This window comes from Lolium perenne, chromosome 2, assembly GCF_019359855.2.
Source record: "Lolium perenne isolate Kyuss_39 chromosome 2, Kyuss_2.0, whole genome shotgun sequence".
In the NCBI taxonomy this organism is placed as follows: Eukaryota; Viridiplantae; Streptophyta; class Magnoliopsida; order Poales; family Poaceae; genus Lolium; species Lolium perenne.
Genome location: NC_067245.2, coordinates 327,472,832 through 327,500,464, shown reverse-complemented (window position 1 = coordinate 327,500,464; position 27,633 = coordinate 327,472,832). Strand labels below are relative to the sequence as shown.

Here is a 27,633-nt window from a genome sequence, read left to right as displayed (position 1 = left end):
TCCGAAACAGCCATGGATGACCTCCAAACTGCACCAAACAATTCCAAACTTCCTCCAACCAACCTCCTTCGACCGAGAGCCAAATTCCTCCGATCTTAGAGCCAATCTTCTCCGATGCAAACCGATCAAAGAGATCGATCAACAACACCTCGCCGTGAGCAACCTAGAAAGCTGATACCACATGATAATGGAGCGACCCACCGGATCCTCCTTAGTTGATGCCCGATCTTTCACAGCGAGAACCTGGGGTAGTAAATCCTCCCAACACGCGATGAACGCAGCCTGGAGAAGAGGGAACGAATCCAGCAAGCAACGGATCGATGAACGATACGCCTCAAACCAAGAGCTAGACAATCCTTGATGAACACAAGAACCTTCGCAGCGGATATAATAGATAACGGCAGCGCCGTACCCCCGGAGGGATGATTCACGTGATCACACGCAATAGGGAAACCCTAATCTTTTAGACTAAACTTGTTCTATCCTAAACCCTAGCCGTGCCTCCACCTTATATGAGAGGGAGGTGGCCGGCCAGCCTTGCTAGGCTAGGGCGCCCCACTTGATGGGCTGACCTGGTTTGGCTTGGACAGGCCCAAAGCCAAACACAACACTAATTTAACCCTAATTGGCCCACCACATGACCTGGCTACATTATTTCCTAATCATAGAATGAATGACACAACCTTAGACTTAATTATTACATGGCGTAGGTCGTCCTAGCGTGTCACTCCTGAATCCTCGATGGCGTACCACCTAGGTTGGTGGAGTCCTGAAATTGGGCTCCACATAGGCCTCCGTGCCCATATCATCTTCGGTCTTGACAGTATCTGGGCGGAAGTTCTGGCGATGTTGGGCGGAAGTTCCGGCCTGGAGCGTCCATCGCTTCTTCCTCCTTCTCTTCCATGCTTCCGTGACATCGTCCTTGCGTCCTCGGGTCTTCATGGCATCCTCCCTTCCCTCCGTACTTGTCGTAGAGTTCCTATCATCAAGGTATGACGGAGTATGAAGTAGTATATCGTTCCACATAGGCGATTGTAGGCACGCATAAAGGAGAAGATTCACCTTTGCGTGTCGTCTTGGCGATGAAGCATATGATGCGGTGAAGACCGAAGGTCGGGCTGCATCATCTCCCCCTCACTTGAAAAAGATTCGTCCTCGACGATAAATCTTCATGAATGTGTAGAGGAGGAAGATGACACCAACGCTTGAATGTCGCTTCACTTGTCAAGAGCCCTATCAATAGCACAAGAAAAGCCAAGCAACACTCAAAGCATAGCCAATGTTCCACGGGTTCAGCAAGAGAGCGCAAGTAGAAGGAGGTCACCTTAGCAAGATGTCGGTGTGCTCTCATTGAGAGATCTTGTGTAGTAGATGTATGGGGTTGAACCCATTTGTTGACGCTCATCCATATGTCACGTGTACCTTCACACAACAAAGACCAAACAAAGTATATGTGTGCATGATAGAGGAGCATATCATCAACGACATGTCCATTCATGTTCACAACACCATTAGCACAACATAAATTTATCAAGAATAATGCATGTGCAAGGTCAATGTGTAAGAACTCCATATGAACATCTTCCAAATGTGGAAACACAAAAACTCCAAATTGTGAGACGACCATGGTGTCCATCTCATGTAGAAACTCATTTTCATTGTTGCTCTCAAGGCATCGGAAAGAGAAATTGTTCAACATCCTTGAAGCAACAAGTTGAGAATTTGGCAAAAACACATACGGAAAAGTGTCCAAAATATCATCAACATGTGTGCACACAAACCATTGAAAAGAGAAATTGGTCCTCATGTTTGTTGCAACACAAAACATATCATCCAAAAAGTTCATCAAGAAGACATGTGCACAACCGTGTGTGCCAACAAACCAAATGAAAGAGAAATTGGCCAACTTGTTGGAGGCAACACCAACGGTAAGAATCACATCATCATGCTTGCAAAAGAACCAAGAGAAAGAGAAATTGTTCAGCATGTTCAATGCAAAGCATGGGAAAGGTATTAGAGCCGGGTTCGATCTTGAACTTACTTGTATTATGCTCTCAAGAGCTCTCTTTGTCAACTCGTGCTCAATCGAGGTTGACATTGGCATTCTTGTACTTACACACACAAAGTTCCGGCTGCAGCTCTTCAGCATGAGCATCTTCAGTCTTGGATGGAATCTGGGCGGAAGTTTCGGCTGTGTCGGGCGGAAGTTCCGGCCTGGAGCGTCCAGCTCCTCTTTCTCCTTCTCTTACATGCTTCTGTGACATCAGCCTTGCGTCCTCGGGTCTCCATGGCATCCTCTCTTCTCTCCGTACTTGTCGTCGAGTTCCTATCATCAAGGTATGACAGATATCAAGCAATCTCAGCCGTCTCTGGGGAGGGGTTGTGCTGGAGAAGATGCCAATCAAAGATCAAACTAACAGACACACGCCTGGCCTGTGAACCGGGCGGCCCTTAGGCATGCAACATTCCTCACTTATTAAGCTTCATTTTTAGTCCATCCTTCATTTGCAGAAGAAATGGCAACTTCGTATCGATGGTCTGACCATCCACCGTCTCCATAAAAAAGTTCCACACGACAGCAGCGATGATCATCTTCAGCTGAGTGATCGCAATGTCCTTACCGAGACACAACCTTGGTGACATAGGCATCCCAAATGGGCCTGCCGAAGATAGTACCCGGGGTTTACTGAAGGCCCACTACCCGAAGAATAAGAAGATTCGGAAGCCCAAGATATTATTAAGGAAAGTTAGAGTTGTAATAGGAAGTGTTATTTGTAATCTTGCGGGATGAGTTAGAAACCTTCCCGGACTCTGTAACTTGTACAACACGAATCCCTCGGCTCTGCCTCCTATATAAGGGGGAGTCGAGGGACGCAGAAATCATCGAATCATTGTTCTCAAACCCTAGTTTCATAATCGTCGAGTACTTTTCGGCTGAAACCTTCGAGATCTACTTGCCCTCTACTTTCAACTAAACCCTAGTCTACAACCCGTAGGCATTGACAAGTTAATACCTTGTCAATTGGCGCCGTCTGTGGGGATTAGAGGCGTCAAGGATCTGGTCTCGATGGCACGTTCAAGATCGTCGACTTCATCAACCGCAAAATCATCGACTTCATCAACCACGAGCAACGCAATAGATCGAGGTAAACAGATCGCTACTGGTCCTGTCGATTTTGTTCCTCACCCGTCCTCCCGTTTGGATGCATATGCGTATCTGGAGGAGCCTATGGAGATGACGTTCGGAAGTTTTCACTTTCGCGTCGAGAAAGAGGGATCGTATCGTGTCGAAATTCCGATTTCGTCGGGATCGTCGGCGGTAGATTCCGATTTTTCAAGCTATACATCGTCAACCGAATCAAGAGAAGAAGAAACTTCGTCGTCACGCTTCATCAGCACCAGGGCAAGAGAAAAACTCGCCAAGATCTTCAGTGACATGTCGTTTGAGTCATCTGCGGACTCATATATAAGCGATGGCTCAAGCAGTGTCGACAGCTACAACTTCATCGACAAATCTACTACAGTGGGCAAGGTCTTCGCCAATCTTAACGATGGTGTCACCAAACCCAACATAGATCTGAATACAAAGTATCATCAGATCTATGTCATCGGAGAGCCGAGCCATGACCAAGAGGAAACATCTGAGGCTTTCGACGATTTGGGAAATCCATACGTTGATCCCTCTGATTTGCGATGAGGCCTAGGCAATAAATATATCGGGCCACAGCCGCGAGACAGAGTTCGACTCCCGCAAGCAGCATGGGATAGAGCCGCAAGAGCTATGGATGGCTCAGAGCCAATGGCTACTACAGCCACACCAGAAGAATTACAAGCATATCAATATAGGCTCGCACGAGCTGCAAGGGAATTGGAAAAACAGACAGCTGAGTTAAACAGAAGAAAGGAGGCAGCCTTTGCATCAAGCAGGCGAAGGGCAGAGCTGAGTCGACAATCTAGAACTTCGGGTGATAGCCACAGGGAGGCTCGGAATAGCGCAAGATCGAGGCTACAACACGTACCCGAAGGAGAAAGAGAGCACTTGGTCCAAAACCTCGACATGTCCTTTATGTCGATAGACACGAGAGGAAACATCATCCCTAAGACACCAGAGGTTGGGTATATGGCGACACAAGCTTTTATCCTCGCATCTAAACCACCTCCAGGAGATCCAAGGGAAACATTGTACAACATGGCAATAGCAGGAGTTGGAGCCATGGGGACGGCGTTTGTATCAACACCTCCCGAAGGAACAGCAAGGCAAAATAGTCCACGACCTGCGGCAGCAGCAGCAGCTCCCGAAGGACCAAGTGGAGCAAGGGACACGGCAGCACAAGCAAGGGTCGACAGAGCGCCACAAAGCAGGAGGGAACATCGGCAGTCCCCAGAATTAAACGATGAGGATATGTGCGGCTTGCCGTGCTTCACGAGGAGAGTGCGAAAAACTCGAGTCCCTTCGGGATTCAAGTTACCTGATAATTTCAAAAAATTCGACGGCCTTCAAGATCCAGAGGATTGGCTAGTTGATTATCTCGAGACGGTGAAGCTCACAGGAGGAACCAGAGCAACAGCTATGCAAAGCATCCAGGTGCATTTGAGTGGAGCCGCACGATCTTGGATAAAGAAACTTCCTCCAGGATCCATCGACAGCTGGGAAAGCTTCGAGGACGTGTTCGTAAAGAACTTCCGGTCCACGTGCAACAAACCTGCGTCGTTAGAGGAGTTGAGAGCGTGCCGACAAAAGCCAGACGAGCCAATGAGAAAATATATCCAAAGGTGAAATATCATCAAAAACTCGGCAGAAAATATATCTGACGAGAGAGCGATAGATGCGTTTGTCGCAGGAATCAGGCGTGGAGATTTTGTCGAGGACTTGGGGAGGACCAACCCAAAGACAGTATCCGCGTTAATGGAAATAGCAAACAGATGGGCAGATGGAGAATATGCTGTTCACAACAAACGGCACAGGTCGCCAGAGGAAGACCGTGGTCGAAATTATCAACCGAGGCGACGATTTCCCCGGCAGTACCCGAGCTATGATGCTCCAGGACAAATTTAGGCAGGCTTCCGAGCAAACACCGGAGGAAACAACAGAGATGATTATCAGAGAAGCAATGAGCAGCGAGGCGACAATAGAGATGACTCTCGAAGCAATAGGCAAAATAGCGGGCCAAGGTTCCCGAGGCCTTTCGTGTCTCCTGAAGAGATGATGAATGGGCCGTGTCAGATGCACTTTTTTCCTCGACAGCAACGGAAAAAGACAGTCAGGACATCTGCAGAAAGATTGTCGCAATTTCCAGGCAATGTTAAGGTGGGCAGAGCATGCTAATGCTCGGGCAGCACAGAGAAATCCTCGAGAACCCAGGAGTGAGATTCACTTGCCACCCCCTCCTGCGATTACAGACGACAATCGACATCAGCTCAGAATAGCGGCAGCACCTCCACTGCCGCCCTACGTTGATCCTAACTCTAATGGAGCGGTCTCGATGATTCAGAAGGGAAGGCCATCCAATAGAGCTCAGAAAGTAATTTCGCGGCAAGTGTTCATGGCAGAAAAAATGCCTCCACCAACAGTTGAGTACCTTAATTGGTCAGGGCAAGATATTGGCTTCACCATAGCAGATCATCCACAGCAAGTCCCTCGACCAGGGCAGTCAGCACTTATCCTACCAGCAGTCATCGCAGGGTTCGACGTCTCTCGCGTGTTCATAGATGGCGGCAGCAGCTTAAACCTTATGTATGCAGATACACTAAGGAAGATGAATATATCCCTAGCAAACCTGAAACCAACGGACACGAGGTTCCATGGTATCACACCGGAGAAGCCAAGTTATCCGCTGGGGAAGATCAATCTCGACGTTCAGTTTGGGACTCGAGAAAATTACAGAATCGAGAAGTTGGAGTTTGAAGTCGTAGATTTTCCGTCACAGTACCACGCTCTGTTGGGGCGACCAGCATACGCTAGATTTATGGCGGTACCACATTACACGTACCTGCTGTGGAGGATGCCTGGACCTAAGGGACCAATCACAGTCAAAGGAAGCTTCGCCTTAGCCGATAAGTGTGATAAGGATTTTCATCGGATATCAGAAACTTTCGGGATGCAAGCTGAGTATTTGGCGTCAAGGAGTATGACTGACTACGATGTGCTGCCAGACGTTGGAAGGCCAAATAAAGAATCAACTTTCAATACTGGGAAAAATTCTAAGGAGGTGCAGATTCACCCGACAGACCTGAAAAAGACGACGTCCATCGCAAACGACATGGACCTCGCATAGGAAAGCGCGCTCGTCGAGTTCCTCCGTGAGAACTGGAAAATCTTCGCATGGTGTCCAGCTGACATGCCAGGAGTACTGATACGTCTCCGACGTATCGATAATTTCTTGTGTTCCATGCCACATTATTGATGATATCTACATGTTTTATGCACACTTTATGTCATATTCGTGCATTTTCTGGAACTAACCTATTAACAAGATGCCGAAGTGCCAGTTCCTGTTTTCTGCTGTTTTTGGTTTCAGAAATCCTAGTAACGAAATATTCTCGGAATCGGACGAAATCAACGCCCAAGTTCCTATTTTCACCGGAAGCATCCAGAACACACGGGAAGGACCAGAGAGGGGGCACTGGGCCCCCAGACCCTAGGCCGGCGCGGCCCAGGCCCTGGCCGCGCCGCCCTATGGTGTCGTCGCCCCTTCGACCCTCCTGCGCCGCCTCTTCGCCTATATAAAGCCCCTGGATCGAAAACCCTGATACGTTCGACGAAAACCACAGAAACCTTCCAGAGCCGCCGCCATCGCGAGGCCAAGATCTGGGGGACAGGAGTCTCTGTTCCGGCACGCTGCCGGAGCGGGGAAGTGCCCCCGGAAGGCTTCTCCATCGACACCGCTGCCATCTCCACCGCCGTCTCCACCGCCATCTTCACCGCCATCGCTGCCTCCATGATGAGGAGGGAGTAATCCACCCCCGAGGCTGAGGGCTCCGCTGTAGCTATGTGGTTCATCTCTCTCCTATGTACCTCAATACAATAATCTCATGAGCTGCTTTACATGATTGAGATTCATATGAGTTTGTATCACAATTTATCTATGTGCTACTCTAGTAAAGTTATTAAAGTAGTTCTATTCCTCATGCACGTGTGTAAAGGTGACAGTGTGTGCACCGTGTTAGTACTTGGTTTATGCTATGATCATGATCTCCTGTAGATTATGAAGTTAACTATTGCTATGATAATATTGATGTGATCTATTCCTCCTACATATGCATGAAGGTGACAGTGTGCATGCTATGTTAGTACTTGGTTTAGTCTATTGATCTATCTTACACTATAAGGTTACTTAAATATGAACAAATTGTGGAGCTTGTTAACTCCGGCATTGAGGGTTCGTGTAATCCTACGCAATGCGTTCATCATCCAACAAGAGTGTAGAGTATGCATTTATCTGTTCTGTTATGTGATCAATGTTGAGAGTGTCCACTAGTGAAAGTGTAATCCCTAGGCCTTGTTCCTAAATACTGCTATCGCTGCTTGTTTCTTGTTTCTTTGCGTTACTCGCTGCAATACTACCACCATCAACTACACGCCAGCAAGCTATTTTCTGGCACCATTGCTACTGCTCATATATATTTATACCACCTGTATTTCACTATCTCTTCGCCGAACTAGTGCACCTATTAGGTGTGTTGGGGACACAAGAGACTTCTTGCTTTGTGGTTGCAGGGTTGCATGAGAGGGATATCTTTGACCTCTTCCTCCCTGAGTTCGATAAACCTTGGGTATCCACTTAAGGGAAAAGTTGCTGCTGTTCTACAAACCTCTGCTCTTGGAGGCCCAATACTGTCTACAGGAAAGGAGGGGGAAGTAGACATCAAGCTATTTTCTGGCGCCGTTGCCGGGGAGGAAAGGTAAAAGGTACTCACACTCCGGACCTCGGCTACCAAGCTATTTTCCGGCACCGTAAGTACTCAAAGCTATTTCCTTTAGATCCTGCAATTGCAACTTTTTGTTTCTTGTTTACACTAGTAAGGCATAATGGACAACAATGAGCTTTTTACTCTATTTCCTGATTTAAGACATGGATGGTTTGATCCGAAAATTAAAAAAACCATGGAACATATTAGTATGAACACTTTGAACACCGTTGTTGATAATATAGAAAGTTCTAAGCTTGGGGAAGCTGGTTTTGATGAGCATGATCTTTTTAGTCCACCAAGCATTGAGGAGAAAATTTTCTTTGATGATACTTTGCCTCCTATTTATGATGATTATAATGATAGTAGTCTTTTGTTACCGCCTGTTATGGAGAGTAAATTTGATTATGATTACAATATGCCTCCTATATTTGATAGCTACTTTGTTGAATTTGCTCCCACTATTACTAATAAAATTGATTATGCTTATGTGGAGAGTAATAATTTTATGCATGAGACTCATGATAAGAATGCTTTATGTGATAGTTATATTGTTGAGTTTGCTCATGTTGCTACTGGATATTATTATGAGAGAGGAAAATATGGTTGTAGAAATTTTCATGTTACTAAAATACCTCTCTATGTGCTGAAATTTTTGAAGCTACACTTGTTTTATCTTCCTATGCTTGTTACTTTGCTCTTCATGAACTTGTTTATTTATAAGATTCCTATGCATAGGAAGCATGTTAGACTTAAATGTGTTTTTAATTTGCCTCTTGATGCTCTCTTTTGCTTCAAATACTATTTCTTGCGAGTGCATCATTAAAACTGCTGAGCCCATCTTAATGGCTATAAAGAAAAGAACTTCTTGGGAGATAACCCATGTGTTATTTTGCTACAGTACTTTGTTTTATATTTGTGTCTTGGAAGTTTTTTACTACTGTAGCAACCTCTCCTTATCTTAGTTTTGTGTTTGGTTGTGCCAAGTGAAGCCTCTAATCGAAGGTTGATACTAGATTTGGATTTCTGCGCAGAAACAGATTTCTATCTGTCACGAATCTGGGCTGTTTTCTCTGTAGAAAAATCAGAAAAATATGCCAATTTACGTGCGTGTTCCTCAGATATGTACGCAACTTTCATTAGTTTTGAGTTTTCTGATCTGAGCAACGGAAGTATTTATTAAAAATTCGTCTTTACGGACTGTTCTGTTTTGACAGATTCTGCCTTTTATTTCGCATTGCTTCTTTCGCTGTGTTGGGTGGATTTCTTTGTTCCATTACCTTCCAGTAGCTTTGAGCAATATCCAGAAGTGTTAAAAATGATTGTGTCACCTTTGAACATGTGAGTTTTTGATTATGTACTAACCCCTCTAATGAAGTTTATGAGAAGTTTGGTGTGAAGGAAGTTTTCAAGGGTCAAGAGAGGAGGATGATATACTATGATCAAGAAGAGTGAAAGCTCTAAGCTTGGGGATGCCCCGGTGGTTCACCCCTGCATATTTCAAGAAGACTCAAGCGTCTAAGCTTGGGGATGCCCAAGGCATCCCCTTCTTCATCGACAAATTATCAGGTTCCTTCTCTTGAAACTATATTTTTATTCGGTCACATCTTATGTGCTTTACTTGGAGCGTCTGTATGCTTTTATTTTTGTTTGTGTTTGAATAAATTGGATTACATCATGCTTGTGTGGGAGAAAGACACGCTCCGCTGTAGCATATGGACAAGTATGTCCTTAGGCTTTACTCATAATATTCATGGCGAAGTTTCTTCTTCGTTAAATTGTTATATGGTTGGAATTGGAAAATGATACATGTAGTAATTGCTATAATGTCTTGGGTAATGTGATACTTGGCAATTGTTGTGCTCATGTTTAAGCTCTTGCATCATATACTTTACACCTATTAATGAAGAAATACATAGAGCATGCTAAAATTTGGTTTGCATATTTGGTCTCTCTAAGGTCTAGATAATTTCTAGTATTGAGTTTGAACAACAGGGAAGACGGTGTAGAGTCTTATAATGTTTTCAATATGTCTTTTATGTGAGTTTTGCTGCACCGGTTCATCCTTGTGTTTGTTTCAAATAAGCCTTGCTAGCCTAAACCTTGTATCGAGAGGGAATACTTCTCATGCATCCAAATACTTGAGCCAACCACTATGCCATTTGTGTCCACCATACCTACCTACTACATGGTATTTCCTGCCATTCCAAAGTAAATTGCTTGAGTGCTACCTTTAAACAATTCAAAATTTATCACCTCTGATTTGTGTCGATGTTTTATAGCTCATGAGGAAGTATGTGGTGTTTATCTTTCAATCTTGTTGGGCAACTTTCACCAATGGACTAGTGGCTTCATCCGCTTATCCAATAATTTTGCAAAAAGAGCTGGCAATGGGATTCCCAGTCCCAAATTAATTAACAAAAATAGACACTCCTCCATGGTATGTGATTGTTGGACGGCACCCGAAGGATTCGGTTAGCCATGGCTTGTGTAAGCAAAGGTTGGGAGGAGTGTCATCATAATAAAACTAAAATAAAAAGGCACTCCTTCATGGTATGAGATTGTTGGCAGGCACCCGAGGATTCGGTTAGCCATGGTTTGTGAAAGAATGGTTGGAAGGAGTGCCATCAAAAAATAAAATAAAATGGGAGCCGCTCTTTGAAGGTTTGTCTGGCAAGGGGGTTAGAGTACCCGCTACCATTCGTTGACAACAACATACACCTCTCAAAACTTTATTTTTATGCTCTCTTTATGTTTTCAAAATCAAAGCTCTAGCACAAATATAGCAATCGATGCTTTTCCTCTATGGAGGACCATTCTTTTACCCTCATTGTTGAGTCAGTTCACCTATTTCTCTCCACCTCAAGAAGCAAACACTTGTGTGAACTGTGCATTGATTCCTACATATTTGCATATTGCATTTGTTATATTGCTTTGCATTGATAATTATCCATGAGATATACATGTTATAAGTTGAAAGCAACCGCTGAAACTTCATCTTCCTTTATGTTGCTTCAATACCTCTACTTTGAATTATTGCTTTATGAGTTAACTCTTATGCAAGACTTATTGATGCTTGTCTTGAAAATACTATTCATGAAAAGTCTTTGCTTTATGATTCAGTTGTTTACTCATGTCATTACCATTGTTTTGATCGTTGCATTCACTACATATGCTTTACAAATAGTATGATCAAGGTTATGATGGCATGTCACTCCAGAAATTATCTGTGTTATCGTTTTACCTGCTCGGGACGAGCAGAACTAAGCTTGGGGATGCTGATACGTCTCCGACGTATCGATAATTTCTTGTGTTCCATGCCACATTATTGATGATATCTACATGTTTTATGCACACTTTATGTCATATTCGTGCATTTTCTGGAACTAACCTATTAACAAGATGCCGAAGTGCCAGTTCCTGTTTTCTGCTGTTTTTGGTTTCAGAAATCCTAGTAACGAAATATTCTCGGAATCGGACGAAATCAACGCCCAAGTTCCTATTTTCACCGGAAGCATCCAGAACACCCGGGAAGGACCAGAGGGGGGGCACTGGGCCCCCAGACCCTAGGCCGGCGCGGCCCTGGCCCTGGCCGCGCCGCCCTATGGTGTCGTCGCCCCTTCGACCCTCCTGCGCCGCCTCTTCGCCTATATAAAGCCCCTGGATCGAAAAACCCTGATACGTTCGACGAAAACCACAGAAACCTTCCAGAGCCGCCGCCATCGCGAGGCCAAGATCTGGGGGACAGGAGTCTCTGTTCCGGCACGCTGCCGGAGCGGGGAAGTGCCCCCGGAAGGCTTCTCCATCGACACCGCTGCCATCTCCACCGCCGTCTCCACCGCCATCTTCACCGCCATCGCTGCCTCCATGATGAGGAGGGAGTAATCCACCCCCGAGGCTGAGGGCTCCGCTGTAGCTATGTGGTTCATCTCTCTCCTATGTACCTCAATACAATAATCTCATGAGCTGCTTTACATGATTGAGATTCATATGAGTTTGTATCACAATTTATCTATGTGCTACTCTAGTAAAGTTATTAAAGTAGTTCTATTCCTCCTGCATGTGTGTAAAGGTGACAGTGTGTGCACCGTGTTAGTACTTGGTTTATGCTATGATCATGATCTCCTGTAGATTATGAAGTTAACTATTGCTATGATAATATTGATGTGATCTATTCCTCCTACATATGCATGAAGGTGACAGTGTGCATGCTATGTTAGTACTTGGTTTAGTCTATTGATCTATCTTACACTATAAGGTTACTTAAATATGAACAAATTGTGGAGCTTGTTAACTCCGGCATTGAGGGTTCGTGTAATCCTACGCAATGCGTTCATCATCCAACAAGAGTGTAGAGTATGCATTTATCTCTGCTCCGTTATGTGATCAATGTTGAGAGTGTCCACTAGTGAAAGTGTAATCCCTAGGCCTTGTTCCTAAATACTGCTATCGCTGCTTGTTTACTGTTTTACTGCGTTACTACTGCTGCAATACTACCACCATCAACTACACGCCAGCAAGCTATTTTCTGGCACCATTGCTACTGCTCATATATATTTATACCACCTGTATTTCACTATCTCTTCGCCGAACTAGTGCACCTATTAGGTGTGTTGGGGACACAAGAGACTTCTTGCTTTGTGGTTGCAGGGTTGCATGAGAGGGATATCTTTGACCTCTTCCTCCCTGAGTTCGATAAACCTTGGGTATCCACTTAAGGGAAAACTTGCTGCTGTTCTACAAACCTCTGCTCTTGGAGGCCCAACACTGTCTACAGGAAAGGAGGGGGAAGTAGACATCAAGTACCCAGGGAACTTGCCGAGCACCACCTAAACTTGGATCCACTAGCGAGACCAATCAAACAACCTTTACGACGTTTTTCGGAACCAAATCGCAAGGCTATGCTGTCAGAAATCGATCGACTAAGAGAAGCTGGTTTTATCAAGGAGTTGCACACAGAAGCCACATGGGTAGCAAATCCTGTGTTGGTGCCGAAGAAAAACACTAAGGTCCTTCGCATGTGCGTCGACTTTACGTGTCTCAATAAACATTGTCCAAAGGATCACTTTCCCCTCCCGAGGATCGATCAAATTATCGACTCCACGGCAGGATGTGAACGTCTTTCCTTCCTGGACGCATATTCTGGTTATAACCAGATCAGATTGAAAGAAGAAGATGAAGTAAAAACAGCGTTCATCACACCTTACGACATTTTCTGCTACAGAACAATGCCCTTTGGTCTGAAAAACGCGGGAGCAACATATCAGAGGATGATGCAGAAGTGTTTGGCGACACAGATTGGAAAAAAACGTGCAAGTATACATCGACGATGTCGTCATAACGTCAAAAAAGGGGGCGACAGTGATCGAGGATCTCAAGGAAACCTTTGACAACCTCGACAAATTCTGCCTCAAGCTGAACCCGACGAAGTGCTCCTTCGGCGTCCCAGCAGGAGAACTTCTTGGGTTTCTAGTTTCAGCAAGAGGGATTGAAGCAAATCCCGACAAAATACAAGCTATCGTAACAATGAGGAAGCCAACAAAGTTGAAAGAAATACATCAACTAACTGGGCGAGTCGCAGCTTTGAGCAGATTCGTCGCCAGGCTGGGAGAAAAAGCGTTACCATTCTACGCTTTGATAAAGCAAGGGGAGAAATTCCAGTGGAACGAAGAAGCCGATAGAGCTTTTGAGGATCTGAAACGCACAATCTCAACACCACCAATCTTGGTGGCATCGAAGGAAAAGGAACCTCTCCTGCTGTACATTGCAGCCACACCCCAAGTGGTTAGCACGGTGCTAGTTGTCGAAAGAGAAGAAGAAGGAAAACTCCATGAAGTGCAAAGGCCGGTATATTTCATCAGTGAAGTTTTATCGCCTTCAAAGCAACGGTACCCGCAGTACCAGAAACTAGCATATGGAGTAATTGCAACGGCAAGAAAGTTGCGCCACTATTTTTCGGCACACCCGATAATAGTAGTCAATGAAGCACCTCTTTCAAATATACTTAACAATCCAGAAGCTACAGGGCGTGTCTCCCTTTGGGGAATAGAACTTTCCCCTCGGGACATCACGTATGAAAAAAGAAAGGCAATCAAGTCGCAAGTTTTGCCAGATTTCATTGCATAGTGGATGGAGCTGCAAAACACGGGACCCCCAGATTTGTCGAGAACTTGGACCATGAACTTTGATGGGTCCAAGAGAGTAGAAGGAGCTGGCGCAGGAGTGATACTTATATCACCTGAAGGCGACAAGTTAAAATACGTTCTCCGGATGACGTTCCCTAACGCATCCAACAATGAAGCAGAATATGAAGCCCTCATACACGGGATGAAGATGGCGAAAGCTTGCGGTGCAACTCGATTAAAAATCTTTGGCGACTCACAATTGGTGGCTCAGCAAGTTATGAACCAATGTGATGCAGTCAATGATAGCATGATAGCATACAAGGAGGTGTACAATGAGCTCGAGAAGCTGTTCGATGGATGCGAGGTAAACCACATCAGTAGGTTGAGCAATGATGAAGCCGACGTTCTCGCAAACATCGGCTCGCAGTGCCTCCCAATCCCGCCAGGAGTATTTTGGGAAGAGATAGCGGAGAGATCCACAAAGCCAAAGAAGTCGCAGAAAAAAGCAAAGGAAGAAAAAGCTTCGGCGTCCCTCAAAGAAGCTGCGGAGGATGAAGAGGACCAAGAGCTTGTGATGATGGTACAAGTTCCTTGGATGCAAGCGTACATATCATATATCCTCAGGAAAGAAATACCCGATGATCCAGTTGAGGCAAGGCGAGTTATTAGACGATCCAAAGCTTTCACAGTGGTCAAAGGGGAGCTATACAAGCGAAGTATTTCAGGGGTCCTGCAAAGGTGCGTCACACCCGAGGAAGGAAGGACAATCCTAAAGGATGTGCACGAAGGTATATGTGGCCACCACGCGAGTAGTCGAGCCATTGCAGCCAAGGTTTTTCGGGCAGGATTTTATTGGTTGACAGCAATTGAGGATGCCAAGGAAATAGTACGAACCTGCGACGCGTGCCAAAGGTTTGCCGCAAAACCTCACTCCCCGGCGGCAGAACTGACGCCAATACCATTGTCATGGCCCTTTGCCCAATGGGGACTTGATATGGTGGGCAAGTTGCACAAAGCTTCGCCAGGAGGATATGAGTACCTGCTGGTCGCTGTCGACAAATTCACCAAGTGGGTTGAAGCGAAGCCAATAAATTCACCAGATGCAGCGTCGGCAATAAAGTTTGTGAAAGGCCTCGTTTTTTGGTTTGGAGTGCCTCATAGCATTGTCACAGATAAAGGTTCAAACTTTACGTCCAAGGAATTCAAGGAGTACTGCGCAGAAGTAGGCATTAAATTGCACTTTGCGTCAGTTGGGCACCCGCAAACCAATGGTCAAGTCAAGAAAGCCAATGCAATCATCTGCAACGGCCTCAAAAAGCGCCTGCTAGGACCGCTTGAAAAAGCTCGACATACCTGGCCAGAGGAATTGCCAAGTGTTTTGTGGAGCATCCAAACAACACCAAATACGGCGACACAAGAAACTCCGTTTTTTCTCGTCCACGGAGCCGAAGCAGTATTACCAATTGAAATAGAGCATGATTCTCCAAGAGTAACATAGTATGACGAAGAAACATCACGAAAAGCTCGGGAGGATGATATGGACGCACTCAATGAGGCTCGAGATGAAGTACTTTCACGAGTCACCAAGTACCAGCAGGACCTCAAAAACTACCACAGTCGACGGTTAAGGCCAAGATCTTTCCAGGCCAGAGATTTGGTCTTACGGTTAAATCAAAAAAGTACTGAAAAGCTCGAATCACCATAGCTAGGCCCTTACGTCGTCACAGAAGTCATCGACGGAGGAGCATACAGGATCAAGGACAAGAAGACGGGGGCTCCCGAGAAAAACCCCTGGAACGTGGTGCAGCTCAGGCGGTTCTACGCCTAGAGTCGAAATATAGTCCTCCTTTGTAAAAATACAATGTACTGAAACACCCGCGAGTTTTCAGACGCACTCTTTTCCTTTTCGGGGCACCGAGTGGGGCCGGAAAGGTTTTTAATGAGGCGGGCTCGCGGTGCTGCAATATAATAAGGATAGTGGAGATATACTTCTTATTCTTCGACACGCTCGGGGGCTCAACGCCTTCAAATTGCAAAATACATACAGTATAGATAAACTAGACTTACCGAAATATTTCGCCTTGGTACACCAATACCTCGCCAAATATAATATCGGAAGCTACCAATTATAAATATGTACTCGTCAAAATATTATTGCTTTGGTCTGAAAACCTCGCAAGAAAAATATAGAACTTCGACACAAAGACATTCGGGGGCTTGTAACCCACCGATGGAAAGATAAATATATCTTCTTACGACAAGAGGAAATTTTTTTGAGATAGCAAAACAATATAAACTCCAGCCAGAGGCTCGGGGGCTCCAACAATACAGGCCACTTTACAATATAAACAAATTTCTTTGAAACAAAAAGAGATCAAAACAATACAGACATAATTTCTCGCAATATAGTACAGCTCAATCAAGACCTAAGATACTATCTATGGATAAACCTCTGGTTGTTTTGTGTTCAGCATAGGTCCCCTTGACGAAGAATTCTGAATCCATCCGAAGAAGTTCGTCCATCATCGACTCGGCCACAGGAGTCACCATCTCATTGATTGTGTCAATATCATTTTTTCGCCGCGATTTCTTGGCCAAGCAATCAGCAACAATCTTCGTCAGGTCCAACTTGGGATGGCAAATATTTATCATAATCATGGCGAACCTTGCTCCAGCAGTCAATTGGGCTCGCACAAAATTATGAATGCGAGGGGCATCTCTAAATTTCTCCAGTAGCCCAGGAAGAGTTTTTGGAGTTTCATCTCGAGGAAATAAAGTCTTGTAAACCAGGGTCAAGGTTCTCGTGCAAAAATTGAGAAATTCGCGCACCTGGCAAGCGCGATCTTGGAACCTAACAATTTGTTGGGTCCGTTCAGGGGTGGCCCAAAACAGACAGCCATGGTTAAGAGAAAGATTGACGAGGAGATTTGTTCTGACATTCACTCTTTCATCTTCAGCGGCAGCGTCAAGAACAGAGCCTATTAAGCGACAAGGCAGGAAATTTAAGGGGAGGCATAGAAAAAGTAAAAAAGAAGCAGTATGAGGTGGCAAAACATACCTAGCATATCCGTGCTAGCTTCAGACATTAGCTCGAGCATGCTATTTTCTCGAGCAGTAGCCTTTTCAGCTTCCGACACAGCAGCATCCTTGGCAGCTATGGCCTCTTTGGCTTGTTGGAGAGCAACTTTCTCTCTTTCAGATGCTTTTCGAGATTGTTCCATCATTGCCAGAGTTTGCTTTTTCATGGATTGAAGCTTTGTCGAAGTTCTTGCAAATCTTGCGTCAAATGTTTGCTTGCAGAACCTTCGATGAGGTTATCATCGACTAACGTTTTCTTCGAGAAGGAAGAAGCAGGTGAAGTATCGGCAGAACAAGGGTTGGCGGAGTAGTTATCAAATATTAACTGGAAAAGAAAGTCTCAGGATCAATGATAGTGCAAGGTAGAATTTCATTGATCTTCAAGAAATTTACATGGATATTACAGAAGAAAGTTCTTTAAAAGGACTACTAAGATGATTGTCGCCAAAGCTAATATGGCGACAATAACAAAAGAAACAGATAAAGCAAAAGAAGAGGCATTCAACTAGACCTCCGGTCTTGATGAGCTAGGAGTTGCAGATGGCTTGATCCCGAGATAGGCCAGGATTTTCTTCGTGTTGGGCTTCGCCGCCTTGATCAACGACCGCCATTTTGTTTGTTCTATCTGCTCGGTGTCGCCAACTTTCATCCAGTCAACAGTTTGTTGGCTGTCAGCGACCAAGCCAACGGTGCTCTCGACAGCAATCTTCATGTTCTCCTGGCGCATCTTTAGTCCAAGATCCTCCGGCGGATTGAAGTTCTTGGCAAGGGCAAGAAAAGTCTTGGGCTCCTCTTTCTTCGGGAAGAAGTAGGGGAACAGACTCGATAATCCTGCGTCAGCATGCACCATGCCTTCGCGAACTTCGGTTCCATGAAACTCCAGATAAGAGAGTGCGTCAAGGAGAGGATCATTGGCAGGATTTTCTAGATCAAATTCTTGGTTTGTTTTACCTGCCGCAGAAAATATATGTTGGTCGACAGAATGCAAGAAAAAGCAAGCCTAAGAAAGATAGAAGGGATCGACAAAGTTACCAAGGAAGCGTCGATTCTGCGTGTTCAAGCGCTTAATGATCGCCTGTTCACGAGTGGCCTGGGCGGCCTTGTGCTCGTTCAAAGCAGTTTCGGCATCATCAAGTCTCTTTTGCAGATCTTCGGCACCAGCAGCTTTTGCTTTGGCCTCATCAGCCTCTGCTTTAGCTTGGCTAGCGTCAAGTTCAGCCTTCTTGCGAGCCGTTTCACTTTGCTCCAATTTCTGAGCAAGAGTGTCGACAAGCCTGTTGGCCTCTGCAAGTTTCTCTGTCAAAATAGTAAAGAATCATCAAAATGGCGACAAGATAGGAGTAAGAAGCTATAAACAAGGGGCAGCAAAAAAGTTATTACCTTCAGTCTTGCTGGCATACTCACGGTACCCAATGAATTGGGCACCGATGCGAACAAGCTCTTTGATCATAGGCTATCAAAGAAGAACAAAGAGAGAAAAAGTCAGTATGGGAAAAATATGAAGGCATGAAAAAACAAACAGAGGAAATATAGATAATGAGAAGAAAAAACTTACATCATCCAAGAGAGAATTGGAGGAGCTACCCAATTGAAGGGTAGGCTCCGGGATTGTTTCAACCCTTGTCCTTTTTGGTGAAGGGACAAGAGGGCTTGAAGGAGGAGTGGTGGCGCCAACGTTTTGTTGAGGAGGCGAGGATTCTTCTCCCTCAACTGGCGTCTCCGAAACAATTAAAGTATGTGATGTGCTCGTTCGAGCAGCCACATCAAGAATTGGTACTTCTTCCTCATCATCACTGCGATTAAAAATCGACAGCATAAAAAGCAAGATAAGACAAAAATCTTCGAGTACAGAAATAAGGGGAAGTAAAAGTGACTTACGAGCTGATGAGGGATTCAAGATATGGATCATAAGTTGCCTTCTGACGTGAAGGACCAACTTCTTCGGCTTTGGAGGTGCCGGAATCATCGACATCATTCCTCTTCCTTTTGTTCCTTGGAGAAACAGCAGGAGGAGGAGATTGCGCTGACGCAGTGCCTTCAGAGGCAGCATCCTTTTCAGAAGATCCCGCAGATTTTAGAGAATCCACGGGTTCATTCACAAAAGAGGGGGCCTCTTGGTTGTCATCAGTGACAACGGCCCTTTCCTCGACTTCTCCACCTTCAGGAAGAGGAGGAAGCGAGACAAGATTTGGGTGGTTCTGTAAAAAAATAGGGGAAGATATCAGAAAAGGAGTTACAAAAAATATAGCAAAGCAATAACAAAACAATCGACAAAGGTTACCTTGGGAAGTGGATTGGCGGCGATGAATGGTTTTACACGGCAAGAAGAAGGGACAGGATCTTTTTTGCTGAGAGACGAGATTTTTCGGACAAGTTTTTCTAAGTCCTTGACCTCTAAATCCGCTGACAACCGATCTGCGTCCTTGTCGCCAAAGATATTTCCGTAGAGGGTATTTGCGAGCCTGAAGCGGCTGCACTCTAGTCCTAAGAAAATATGCCGTGATTTGGATACCTGACAACTCTTTGCCGCGAGTATTTTGCAACTCATGGATGCGAGTCATCAAGGCCTCTGTCGACATCTTTTCTTCTTCGGTAGCCTCTGCGTCCCAGGAGCGGCGGCGAAGAATTTTTTCGGCGCCATCGAAAGGAGGGATGTTGTCTTCAGCACATCCATGGTTCTCCTCTTGAATGTACAACCACTTCTTGCGCCATCCTTGAACGGAGTCAGGAAGTTTGACGTCGAAGTAATCGACGGTGGGGCGAACAGAAATAACAACGCCGCCTATATTTTAGGCGATGTTAGGAGAGCCATTACGGCGACAAAAGAAAATGCGCTTCCATATCGCCCAGTTAGGCTGGACGCCAAGGAAGGCCTCGCAGAGGGTGATGAAAATGGAGATATGAAGGATGGAATTGGGCGTGAGGTGGTGAAGTTGCAGACCGTAAATAAAGAGCAGTCCGCGGAGAAAAGGATGAATGGGGGCGGAAAGACCGCGGATGAGGTGGTCGACAAAACTTACCCGATACCCCATTGGAGGGGTTGGGTAGCTTTCCTCGCTAGGGAAGCTCAGCGCGTTGGGCTTCTTGCTGATCCCCAGCTTCTTCAGCAAATTGATGTCTTGGGTGGAAATCTTGGACCTTTCCCACTCCGCGGTTCCCAGATCCACGGCGGCCATTGATGATTCCGGCGTGCTGTGCCTGGTCAAACGACGCGGTGGCATCAACAATGGTGCAGGAATGCAGCTTCGAGAAGATGAGCTAAGGGGATTGAGGAGCGCAGGAGGAGGTTTTGCAGAGGAGAGCAGAGGTGCGGCGCGAGCGGAAGTGCTCGAGGAGGAAGAAGGAGATCTTATATAGAGGTGCGGCGAAACGGCGGACCGTTGGATGAAAAGAATGCGTGGCAGATGATAACCACGTGGAAGCAGGGGTAAAAAAGTATTTTAACATTGGAGAAGTTACGGTACGTGCGCCAGAAAAAGCGGAGGACGTGTGTCCCCTACTTGCACGACGTGTCAAGATAGTGGATAAATTGGGCCCGCAAGGCAGCGGGAGAAGACTTCTCGCGATTTTTGACTGGCAATCGTGGCTATCGTCAGCCATAACGTCACCATGGCAGAAGGAAAAATTCGCCTCAACATCTTCATGAAAGGCGACATAGAAAAATAATGTTGAGCCTTTGATCAAATACAAGTTTTTGATCAAATGCTCGGGGGCTACTTTGAAAAAATGAAAAGATCAAGAAAGACAAAATAGAAATGGCGTGAGCCTATGATCAAATACAAATATTTGTTCATAGCCTCGGGGGCTACTCCCATCGGGAGCGCTGTTCGCGCACCCGAGCAATTGTAAAACTTCGGGAGAGGAAGAAAATATAGCGGCATAAGGCGTGGAGCCTACAACCAAGCACAAGTCCTTGGCTGTAGCCTCGGGGGCTACTCCCATCGGGAACGCTGTTCGCGTGCCCGATGAAATCATAAAAAAAAAAAAAGAAAGAAAGAAAGAGGAAAAGAAAGATAGCAGAGCAAAAGAGTATATTTCGAGTTATAAATAACTCTAAACATACTCCCATCGGGAGAGCAATATAAGCCATCTTTGACTCGATAAAATGTGCCATTCCAACAGCCGAATAAGCACTCGACAATATATTCTCAGAACGCCAAAGTTGCGATCAATTTCTGAATGCCGCAAATTTGCGAAGGTAAGACCCCAGATCCGTTCTGTGAGGCGTGGCATCGCCAAAGACTGCGCTCTGCTACTTTTATCCGTATCAACAGATACGAAGAAAAATCCTAACGGACGCGTTAGGTACCCGATAAATTTTACTGGGACTCGACAGAATGGTAAGACCTTAAGCGGCACCTGTCGAAGTTTACACCAGTATCCCGAGATCATGTCCAGGGACGTGATCTTGAAGTAGATTTTTGCGGATTGCCACTAGAGCAGTTAACTAGTACCTGATCTGTCAGATGAACTAGCCCCAACTACCATTATCCCTGTACAATATAGAATTTTATGTGAAGAAATATAGAAAAGTCGAAACTGTCGAATAAAAATAAACAGTGGAGATTTTCCCTGACTCTACGATTCAAGCAAAATCTCGGGGGCTACTGACATAGGCATCCCAAATGGGCCTGCCGAAGATAGTACCCGGGGTTTACTGAAGGCCCACTACCCGAAGAATAAGAAGATTCGGAAGCCCAAGATATTATTAAGGAAAGTTAGAGTTGTAATAGGAAGTGTTATTTGTAATCTTGCGGGATGAGTTAGAAACCTTCCCGGACTCTGTAACTTGTACTACACGAATCCCTCGGCTCCGCCTCCTATATAAGGGGGAGTCGAGGGACGCAGAAATCATCGAATCATTGTTCTCAAACCCTAGTTTCATAATTGTCGAGTACTTTTCGGCTGAAACCTTCGAGATCTACTTGCCCTCTACTTTCAACTAAACCCTAGTCTACAACCCGTAGACATTGACAAGTTAATACCTTGTCACTTGGCCCCGAGTTAAACGCCAAAAACTTGTGAGAGGGCACATATCGCAGCTGACGTCCATCCTCGGAGAGCCACCTCTCTGGCATGTACTCCTGGCAGTCAGGCCCCCAGACAGCCTCCATTCTACCCTTGGAGTAGATGGAGATGAGGACGATGTCCCGGGAACACCCCTCATGGCCACTCGGCATCACATCTTTGACTACCACAGACTTGCGCTCGATAGGGATCGACGGGCACTACCTTAGCGTCTCCAGCACGGTGGCTTGTAGATAGAGTAGGGGCCTGATCGACCTCCTCTGGCTCAAATATCACCGTGGGTTGCAAGTAGGCTCGGGCATTGGCCTCCTGTGGCTCGAATAGCACCTTAGCGGCTCTAGCAATGTCTTTGCGAGAGATGATGGGTGCCAACTCGTCGCGGATGCTCGACACGACGTCTGGGTACTTGGCGAGGTTGTAGAAGATCCACGACAAGGTGGTGCCGAGCGTGTCCTTCCCGCCGATCATGTAGGCGATGAGCGTTGCCAGGAGTAGATCATCATCGTAGTATGGGTCATTGATGTAGCGTGACATGATGTCCATGGGTTTCTCTGCCGATAATATGGCCGCCCTTCCTCCGCTTCGTGATCATATCCATGGTGAACCGGCATAGCACCACTTGGGCAGCGGCGAGCTTCCTCTCAGGACCAATGTTTAGGCGCCTCATCACCTTCCAGCAAGACGCCGGGACGATGTGTCGGAAGAAACCTACCTCCATGACCGTGTCCATCGCGTCCGCGACGTGCACGGGTGGCATGTCGAATGATAGACAAGCAGGGTCCACGCCGAAGACGATCGTGGCATAGAGGTCGAACACAAGCCGCATCATCAGATCACTCATGTCAACGGGAACACCGGTTCTCGCCATGTGGACCATGAAGGGCAGGATGCCTTCATCCACCTTGACACGTCTCGCCGTCGATGGTGAACAGAGACTGATTTGTCACGTCGAATATATCAGCCAACTCCTCACCCTTGGGATAGTTCGCATTGTTCGAGGTGAAGATGTGTTGGATATTTGTGGGGTCGCATGTTCCGAAGATACGTATGCTGGCTATCCCAACCTTTAGACTATGCCCTGAGGGTGCTAGGATGTCAAAAGAGATGTAGTCATGCAACCGGTGGAGGTTGATGACCAGGAAGGGGAGAATGCCAACTAATGGCCAGTCCATCGGCAACAATGGATTCTTGAAGGACCTAGTAGACTTGACGTACAAATCTAGTAGAACTACAAGTAGTACAAGTATGAAGATGAGTAGCTCTGGCAATAACGGGAATGCCATTGTTTTCCGCCCCAGAGTTCTGCATGCATATATTTTTCTGGACATGAAGAGAGATGCAAAGCCGATGCCAATTTATAGGAAAACCTCGTTGCATGCTCACTAGTAGAAAAAGGGCATTCAGTCCCAGTTCACAATAGGCTTTAGTCCCGGTTGTGCAACCGGGACTAAAGGGTCGTGACTAAAGCCCCCCTCCCCCCTTTAGTCGCGGTTGCTTACGAACCGCGACTAAAGGTCCGTCCACGTGGGCGGCTAGCGTGCGCCTGAGCGAAGGACCTTTAGTCCCGGTTTGTGTCCCCAACCGGGACTAAAGGCTATTTGGTTAATTTTTTTAATTCATTTGAGTTTCTATTTTTTTCACTCCGTTTTTTTTATTTTTTTCAAAATTTCTATTATTTCAGTTATTTTCATAGCTTAGTCTCTATCTCTAACTACACTTATCTCTAATCAAATTACTTACTCGTGGTCAAACTTCCCGCTCGGTCACCCATCCTCCCACTACTCCACCTCTAGCACGCTTAACTTCCGAGTTCCAATCCGTCCCGCATCCAAATGCTACGCGCGCATGTATGTCATACTAGTATCATATCAATCCTATTAACATGTTGGTCGATGTCACATTTTTTTATTGTTTGAATTTCAAATAATTTTTTCATAAACAAAAATAATAATGTAATAATAATCGTGAATAAATAAATTAACATTAACTTTTTAATTTTTATTATTTTAAATTTTTTTAATTTTTTTTGCCAAACCTAAAACCTAAAAATTTGAAAATCTAAAAATTGGGTAAAAGTAATAGTAATCTTTATGCTTGATGAAATTATTAATTTTATTTTTTTGATATATTATACGTTTTTTTCCGACGTCGTATGCAAAAGTTATTGCGGTTTTACCATTTTTTAATTTTTTTTTGCAAAAAAAGTGAAAATTCGAATTTCTTAATTTCTCCGAATAGTAGGTTGCATAACATATAAGAATCTAATTTTTTTTTAAAATTTTCTATCATTTTATTTTGTATTTTACAAACCAAGAAAAGGCGATCCACAGGGGGGGGGGGGGCTGCAGGGTGCGTGGGAGTAAAAAAACTCGGAAAAACCTTTATTCCCGGTTGGGGATACCAACCGGAACTAAAGGGGTACCCTTTAGTCGCGGTTGGTGTCCCCAACCGGGACTAAAGGTTTTTCCGCCGGCCGCATCCCTCCATAGCCCTTTAGTCCCGGTTGGTGTTACCAACCGCGACTAAAGGGGTACCCTTTCATCTCGGACGGAGCATTAGTCGCGGGTCGCCTCTCGAACCGCGACTAATGCCCCTTTAGTCGCGGTTCGAATATTTCCGGGACTAATGGGGATGGACAGAAGCCTCTTTTTCTACTAGTGTCAATTAAGGGAAAATGATCGGTTTGGCGGTCAGAATTTTCTCTTAGGAAAGGTTTGGAGATCACAGTTGGCATCTCACATTAGTTATTACTCCCTCTATCTAGAAATGTAAGGCTCACTGGGTTCAGCTATGGGCTCTCCTTTCGTCGGGGACTACGGGATGCCATGCCTTCTGGATGCACATGGCTCCAGATGGTCGCTCAGGAATCAGGATATCTTGTGCCAGGCTGGCTGGCGACATACTAGGAGGCTACAATGATCGCTAGTTTTATGATGATGTCATTTTTGTTTCGCTGGTTGATTTTTGTATCAACTATAGGCGATGATTGAGATACGAATTATGTAAGAATTTTATGCTACTTTTTTAAGAAAAGGCCGTGTGCATCATCATGATGCAGAAGCCGGGGTTGAACTCCCCATTTCGAAAAAAAAATCTAGAAATGTAAGGCGTTTTATCTTTTTTTATAGGTTCATTCGCTTTTGGTATTGTATCTAGTTTATTTTTAGTGTGTATGTGCACTCCTTTTAATTTATATCTAGTCTATTTTAAAAATATTAAAACATCTTACATGAGTGGAGGCAGTACTACACACTTCCCTCGAACCGGTGTACTATTGGGCTCCTTTAGATCATAAAGGCAATCTTGTCACAATTAATGGATGGCCACTAGCTGGCATGATTAATCACACATTTCGACGAGAGGGCACGGTGCAAAAAGTTGTGCGTATGCTCCCTCTACTAAAAAAACATATTTCGAAATGTCAAAAAATTTGGATAAAAAATTCTACATGTACATCTTCATAATGTATGTGCATTCGCCAAGTTTCACGAAAAACCAATGTTTTTTGTGGTCTATGTAAAAAGGAGAAACTTTATCTTGTGAAAAGCATTATTTTTAGCACTGAATTTTATCTTTTTTACATACGTCACATGATAAGTCAATTTTTTATGAAACGACTTTGTGAGCGTGTAGCACGTGAAGATGTACGTATGAATTTTTTGTTTCAATTTTTTTGAAATTTAAAATGTAAGTAAGATACATTTTAAAATATAGGGAGCATATGCACCCATGTTCCAAAACACCACAATTCAATTCGGCTCCCGGGTGCGTATGCTCCCTCTACTAAAAAAACATATATTGAATGCAAACATCGACTGATGCTATAAAACATTTGGGCCGTTAGAGCATCTCTAGCAGAACTTTAAACAGGCAAAAACCAAAAAATAATCGCTAGTTTACGAGTTCGTTTCGAGAAATGGCACAGAATAGAGCCTGAAAACGAGTCCTAGAACAGATTAAATAAAAAGCAATAGACATCGTCGAGCCTGGAAACTTTTTGCAAATAGTCCTAGAACAGATTAAATAAAAAGCAATCGGGTCCTCCGTGATCTCCTTGAGCTTGATCTGCAGATTGGTGGTGTGAGGCGGCCGGCCGGCGGCCAGCGGAAGAGTAGCCGCCTGCATGTTGCAGCGGGAATCGGTCAGGGGAGGCGCTGTCGCGGGCGGCAGCCATGGGGAGGGGCTGATAAGGGGTGGCCCGATATTCTCAGTAAGCAACGGTGGTGATGATGATCACGGAAATGAACACATCGGAGATAACTTGATGATGAAATGGATGATAACTTTTATGACGCAACGAGATCTCTCGATTGGTCCCTGTCGTCAATGCAACAGCTCTCAACCCTCCAAGATATTCGCAACTCCACACACTTGCGCACGTAGCCGCCGACCACGAAGCGGTAAGTTGCAACCTTCTAATTCTCAATGGAACAACAGATCACACAAGACTTTCAGAATTACACCAAATCAAATCGATATGGTGTAGGGATTCAATAGGGTTGCAAAGCAATCAACTATGAACTAGGGTTCATCTTAAATGTGGTCTAAAGCTATTATGGGGGCGTCCTGGGCACTTATATAGGGGTTCAGGACGACCTCAGGTCGAAAAACTACAAGAATAACCGACCCAGATCGGGATCTGGTCGAGACAGACTCGGACACGGCCGGCCTGGGGGCCGGTCGACCGGGCCAGGGACCGGGTGGCAACCGGGCGGAGCGTCCATGCTTACTGGATAGTGCCCGGTTGGCACAAGTGGGAAATCCGGTCGGCGCCGGGCTGGTACGGCGTGGCACCCGATTGACCGGGCCTGGGATCGGGCGCGCCGGTGTGGCGGCTGGTCAGACTGGATCTGGCGCCGATCTGAACTTGATCTTCTTCCCTCGCGCATGCCTCCCTCTCCTCCCTCGCGCTTCCATGGGATGTCTTCATGTCCAGCTTTATGGCCAGCTTCACGTCCAGCTTCTTGTCCAGCTGCTCCTCTCCTCCTCGTGCGATGTTTATTTCCTCTTCATACCTGATCATACATAAGTAATACAACTTAGGCAGTATAAAGTTCTCATCGGTGAAAGTATCACATATGAATAAGTTCACCTGTTCACCTGTCATTGGTCCAATCCTGAATTCATTGGACTTGAGCTTCACAGCAGCATCGTCTTCATCTTGCAATGACAGAGGTAGTTGTGTGGTAGGGACTTGAGCTCGCTCTGCGGCGGGCGGCGTCCAGGGGTAGCGATCGGCATCCAGGGGCGGCCAGGGGAGTGGGCGACAGCGGCCGGAGGCCAGGAGAGCGGCGGCGGACGGCAACCTTAGGCCAGGAGGACGTTGGTCGGAGGCTAGAGGGCGATGGCGGCCTGAGGCCAGAGGAGAGCACGGGAACGACCCGTTCGTGAGGGAGCAAATGAGGAGCACGGGGAAGAGTCTGGGGGTGCGTTGGTGGGCCCACGAGATGGACTGCGGGATGGACTCAGCTTGGCTGGGTTGTGAAGCTCGATT

General features: G+C 45.7%; 1 pseudogene; it reads right to left on the bottom strand.

Moving 5' to 3' along the window:
• Positions 1-2,469: 2,469 nt before the first annotated feature.
• Positions 2,470-23,422, bottom strand: LOC127330876 (noroxomaritidine synthase 2-like; annotated as a pseudogene).
• Positions 23,423-27,633: the final 4,211 nt, after the last annotated feature.